General features: G+C 31.6%; 1 pseudogene; it reads right to left on the reverse strand.

The window, feature by feature from the left end:
• Positions 1-1737: 1737 nt before the first annotated feature.
• LOC134282374 (uncharacterized) lies at positions 1738-3612 on the reverse strand (annotated as a pseudogene).
• Positions 3613-6293: the final 2681 nt, after the last annotated feature.

Consider the following 6293-nt stretch of genomic DNA (forward strand, 5'->3'; position numbering starts at 1 on the left):
ATGTATTTTTAATGTTTGTTTTAAAAAATGTAACATGTGCTTAACTTTGTAGGTTCATTGTGAACAACTCGAGGAGAGGATAGTGGCTTTTAAAGAGGAAAACACACAACTGAAAAATCAGTTAAATGAAAGTGAAAGACAAAGAAAGGACAAAGAAAGGAAGTTGAATCCAAACTTCAAAACAAAGACAAACTTTTCCGAGAGATTTTAATAGATAAACTAACAAAGTGTGACAACAATGTAAGACTCTTTCTTGGGCTGCCCTCTCTTCTGTTTTTAAAGGGTTTGTTCGACATATTGAATGGTGCAGCTTCCAGTATGAAATATTGGACTCGTAGATCATCAAGTCATGAAAAAAAGTGGCACTCAGAAAATTTAAGGAGACCTGGGAAACAAAGAAAACTGCAGTTATTTGAAGAATTCATTTTGGCACTACTTCGTCTGCGTTTAGGCCTGAACACCATGTTTTGTTCAGTCTTGTTTGGAGTGTCTCAGTCCACAGTTTCTTCCATATTCACCACATGGATGTGTTTTCTAGATCAGCAATTAAAACCATTACTTAAATGGCCATCAAGGCAAAAAATAAAAAAGCATATGCCTCTTTCCTTCCGTTTAAAATATCCAAACACAAGAGTCATAATCGATGCAACGGAGTTCTTTGTTCAACGTCCGAGGAATCCTTCAGCTCAGAGCAGGACTTGGTCAAATTACAAAAACAAGAACACTTTCAAAGCGCTGGTTGGGATTTCACCAAATGGGGCCTTTACATTCATATCTGAATTATGGTCTGGAAACATTTCAGATCGCAGCATTACTCTGAGAAGTGGATTTCTAGATCTTATTCAGCGAGGTGATCATGTTATGGCAGACCGCGGATTTTTAATTAATGACCTCCTTCTTCAGAGGGGAGCCCAGCTGAATATGCCACCATTTTGTCGGCCATGTCAGTATGGAAAAGGCAAATACTTGACATCTAAACAAATTAAGGAGTCAAAAAACATTGCCTCATTGCGCATTCATGTGGAGCGTGCAATTCAGAGACTGAAAAGTTACAAATTCTTTGATGGTATTATGTACATAAAATCATTGTCTATTGCAAATCAAGCCTTACAAGTAGCGGGTATTTTTTGCAATTTTATGGCTCCCCTTGTCAGCAAAGTTCAGAAAAATAAGATTTTCTAACTAAATACAATCATGATTATTGTTTGCAAGTGCTACAACATTACAAGTGCAACAACTTAAATTTTGTTGCAAAAGTTCATTCTTTCACATTATTTATTTGATATTTTATATAGTTCACTAATTTGAATGAAGGAAGTTTTATGTTAGTGTTATGTACTGTTATATTGGCATATCTATTATTACAGATTTACTGATTAAAAGTTTATATGAAGGACACATATTTTTTATCATTGTTCCGTAATACTGCACTAAGTACCCCGGTATGCAATATTCAAAGCATATAGGAAAAAAAATAACTGATTTGAATATGTTTTAAACAATTTCTTTAATTTTTAGATATGAATTGTATAATAATAAATTCAACTGATGATGATTTTTGGAAATATAAATGTCTTATAAAACTTGACGACAATTTTTTCTTTCATACATTCCCATATTTGTCCATTGAAGAACACTCTTTCAGAAAAAATGCCTGAGTGTGTGTACAAAATAAAATCACAGTAGGTACGTTTTGTTACAGCCATTTGACACATCATTTGACAATAATATGGTGAGTTACTGTTTTTTTCTTAAAACAGGAAATCCATTTCTTAGTTCAAAATTTTTTAAATCACATGCTGCTGCTTCCTTTGGTTTTTTATCTTTATACTTGTATGGACATTTAATTTCGAGGCACCCTGGTAAACAACAGTCACACTCTAGTAAACCATCTGGTGAGGCACCAATGAAAGGAAGCCCATCATCAATTATCAGGCCTGCACTGGAATATCTTAGATTAGTGTGAATTTTCCCATTTAACTCCAAATACATATCTCTAGCTTTTGCTTCATATTTTCTACCATGTACAAGTGCAGGAATACAATAAGTTTCTGAGGTAGCATATTTTTTACAAAGAATTTGTGTAACAAGGCTACCATTTTCATTTCGACCACTGAAATGTAGGCAGTTAAACACAGATGATGCAGTAATGCGACCTACTCTTTGATGATGCCATACATCTGATGAGTTTTGAGCAACTGTACTTTTTGAAATTTTGACTGCAAGATTTCTGTCAAAATAAACTTTAAGACCATCAACAAACTCTTCAAAGGAAGCATTTGGATTCATCATATAAAATTTTTGAGCAAATTCAGTCACATTCTCACACACACTTTCTTCAAATTCATATTCAGAATCGGAACTATCAGATAGGGTAAATGCTGCACATGCAGCTAATTTTTCCGCTTTTAAAAGTTTGTATATCTCTTTTTCAGTTCGATTGTTTAATTGTTCATTAGTAACAGGTGTGTATTCTTCATCACATGCCATGGGCTGAGGTTGGTTGTTTGGTTGCTGTCTTAGATCAAGGTCAGTAATTTTTACTGGTCTTGTTGACCTTACAGGATTTGTCCACTTAGCCTTTTTATCAGTGACACCAATCTCTGTTCGATCATTCAGTCCAAGGCAAAATTGTTGAAGTCCAAACAGCAAAGCAGCAATATGCTTACATGTACCATCCCCACTACAAAATAAAAATTATGGCACTGCTATTTATGAAGTCAAAATTTGTCATCTTTATTCATGCTTTGAATCCTTTGCTATGATATAAAAAAATTTACCATTTATACATGCAGAATTTTTATTATACAAATACTTGAATGCTTTAAAAAATATGAATTATACTTTTTAAAATAAATCATTACAGCTTTTCTTCTGGAGAACAGTTATTTCCAAGATCTGATATTAAAAAAAAGAACATTGGATAGAAAATTCTGATCTATATATGAATATCAAATGCTTTATATAGAACAGCCAACATATAAGAATAACACTGATATCATGTCACAACCTAAAATTATAATTTCAATCCAATGTTTTCTCAAACGTCCGCGACGAATAATTGTATAATAGATCTATAGTACATACGCAACACATGTGCACTCTCCAGAGACAATTGTTCCATTCTCTTGTACCAACAGCCACATTTTGTAGGGCTCAGCTGTCTGTCGTTCCTCTGGAGTGGATGAACCTCTGATGTAACAGAGATTAGAGTCGAGTTTAGACATGGCCACGTTACTAATGTGACCATTTGAATGCAAGCGGTAGATGTTGTCGGATTTGTAATTTTTCAGTCTTTCATTTGTCCACAGACAAGTGGTTTTTAAATAATATTGAATATCATACGCCTCGATGGACGGTATTTTATCTAAACATTCATCCCATTGTATATTTGGGGAATTGGGATGTGGATATGTTACGCCATGCACAGTCCTACGTTTCAGTCGCATGTGCTAAATCGAATTTTGGCTGTACATTTTGTTTAAACGCTTCGCGAGCTAAGTCTAATAACTCATGTTTTCTGTAGCCCGATACCCTTATACCACGATCTGTCAACAATTTCTTTAATTCGGGCAAAGATTTTTGCACAAGAAATGATTCGTTCTCTGCCATTAGTTTAGCTACCGATTTGTTTACAAAAGTTGCCCAAGTTACGCGTCATTTTCGTGACTTCTTTTTTAAAAGAGTTCCACAAATTTGTAGTTCCGATATTCGGTATTGGTAGTTGCAATAAAATACATTGTATTATTTATGAAAAATATTTAAATATGTCTTTCCTATAAAGCCGCAGTTCTAGAATTATGTAAGCACTGTAAGTCAAACATACATCGTACCGAAGTCGTTTAATTGATGTAAATAAATTGCCGAAAATGTTGAAATTTCAGCATGTTCAAGAAACTCTTTAAAATATTTTCCTGTTCTGAAGTTCCTTTTTTGTAATGCTGTAACTCGATTCAGAAACCTGATATATAAACACGGCAAATCTACTTTCAAAAATGTTAAGTAGTTCGACTATCGGTCAGAATTTCCTCTGCTTTTCAGAATATTTGTTCCCTTTTATCAGCATGTACGACCATATCATTTGTGTAAAGAATTATTGATTTTATATAAATGTGTGCTTGTAATCTTTCGTAATTATAATGAAGTGTGATTCAGTTGCGAATTTGTTCGCGAAAATACCGCGAAATATTAGTAAACTCTGCAACACAGTAAAATCTCAAATGATAGAGAACCCTGATAGAACACGCAACTTTTCGATGATTTTTATAATTATTTTTTTACGATTAAGTTAAGATTGTTTCTTGTATCAACAATTCAACTTGAAAATATTTCTATCCCCGAATTGTCGTTTGCGATATAATATATACTTTACACATATATAGAATTTCTATAATTTCCATTTGAATTTTTTACAGGTAAAGTGGGCGATAAAAAAACAAATAAAATTGAGAAATATCAATAAAATTTAGATAAATAACTTTCATAAAAATATTGTGCAAGAAGTAACGTATATGGTAGTTCTTAAAAATATGTTAATTTCTTAAAAGAATAAAAATTACATTATATTCGCATAAAAACAATATATGTAGAACTTTCTATAATTTTAAAAATCACATAATTATCATTTCAGGCACGTTTTCCTGTTTAAAAATCCTATTAGATGACAACTCGACAAGGAAATATTTTATTCAGGAAAGGTTAAAAACAACACATATATTCGAGGAAATCGCATCTCTGTTATTTTGAGAGCTTTGTAAAACGAGAATTTGTAGTTTAGATATTGGTTTCCCGAAGAAACCAACATAGTAAATCAACACCGCCATTGACACTCCGTAAGTACCATCTTTCATCAGACATTTTAATTATAGTTTAAATCTAAGGCTCCAGAGAGTATATTTCTTACATGTCATTTACACGTTTTTTTCGTCATTTCTGTACTTACAGGAACCGGTTATTGTACAGATCAATAGAAATGTGGTGCAGAGGACAACTCATTTTTTTTCATCTCTTCTATTTCATAGTAAGTAGTTCAAACGACTGTTCATTAGTGTTAGACTTTACTTTATCATATTTTTTGTAACAATGGTTTACCAAATGTACTTATTGTCCATTCCCAAAAGTCTGTGGAAAAATGTAGGAAAAATTTGACATATGGTTATAAATTTTCAACGCTAAAAACCAGGTTGATAATGCACCTTCTTTATAATTTCAATGCTATTTTTTAAATAATCAATTTGCAAAGCAAAACGGAAAATAAAGAGCAATGTTTAAGAATAAATAAACAAATAAGATTTGTTTCATTAAAAGTTCTTTGAAATAAAATGAATTCATTGTGATGAGATAAATATCAAAACATCTAGAAAATAGAAAAATGTTTTATTTTCAAAATGGCGTAAAAGATAATTATCAAGTGATCAATCATATTCCATGGCCAAATATAATTAAACATTTCTATCATATAGTATAAGTAAATGTTAAAAGTGTTCAACGTACACTTAACTTGGCTCTTCATTTTAATTTATCAGAAAAATGTTGCCTATCTCTTATTTTTTTTCAGTCAGTCAACTGTTTTAAAATGATTTTATCCATAGATTAAAATGAATATATTTAAATTCCTTATGTCTTTAAGGTACATTAAGATTATATATGAAACTCCTGTTTGATTTATTGATACTTGGTATTGAAAAAAAATATATTTGTACATGTATTTTGCAACAACTGAGAGCAGGTAGCTTATATAAGCCTGATAATTGTTTTATCTTCAAATTAGTTTTCTTTTTTACTCAGAAATTAAATATTTAAAACTATCACTGGCGGAATAATATTTGCATGTACTTAAATACAGAAAATACTTTTAGGCAGGCACGTAGCAACTAGGTGGTTGCAATTTTTACCAGACGTACTTATTTCAATTGAATATGTTTCCTGAAGGTTTGCCCCCCCCCCCCGACTTTTTGCTTCTGTAATCTGAAATAAGGGTATTTTAGAACTTTGAAGTAAAAATTTTGGTTTTAAAAGCAAATTGCATTGGAAAAATACCCCCCCCCCCCCCAAAAAAAAAAAAAATTCATTTACCATCTTCCTTTTCGTGCCAAATTTAATTGGGGAGTTCAGCGTTAATTTTCTTCAATAAAAATTCTTTTATTTTTATAGTTTTTTTTAATAGTAATAATCGTACTTAGAATTTTTTATTTTGACTACATAATTATATGAATATATTTATTTCTTTTTAAATATCATGAAGTGATAACAACAACTTCGTTTAATTTAATGCTTCCTGGATAATCATAAGA

This window comes from Saccostrea cucullata, unplaced genomic scaffold (assembly GCF_032062105.1).
Source record: "Saccostrea cucullata isolate Sc308-1 unplaced genomic scaffold, CSIRO_AGI_Scuc_v1 ctg5415, whole genome shotgun sequence".
Lineage (NCBI taxonomy): Eukaryota > Metazoa > Mollusca > Bivalvia > Ostreida > Ostreidae > Saccostrea > Saccostrea cuccullata.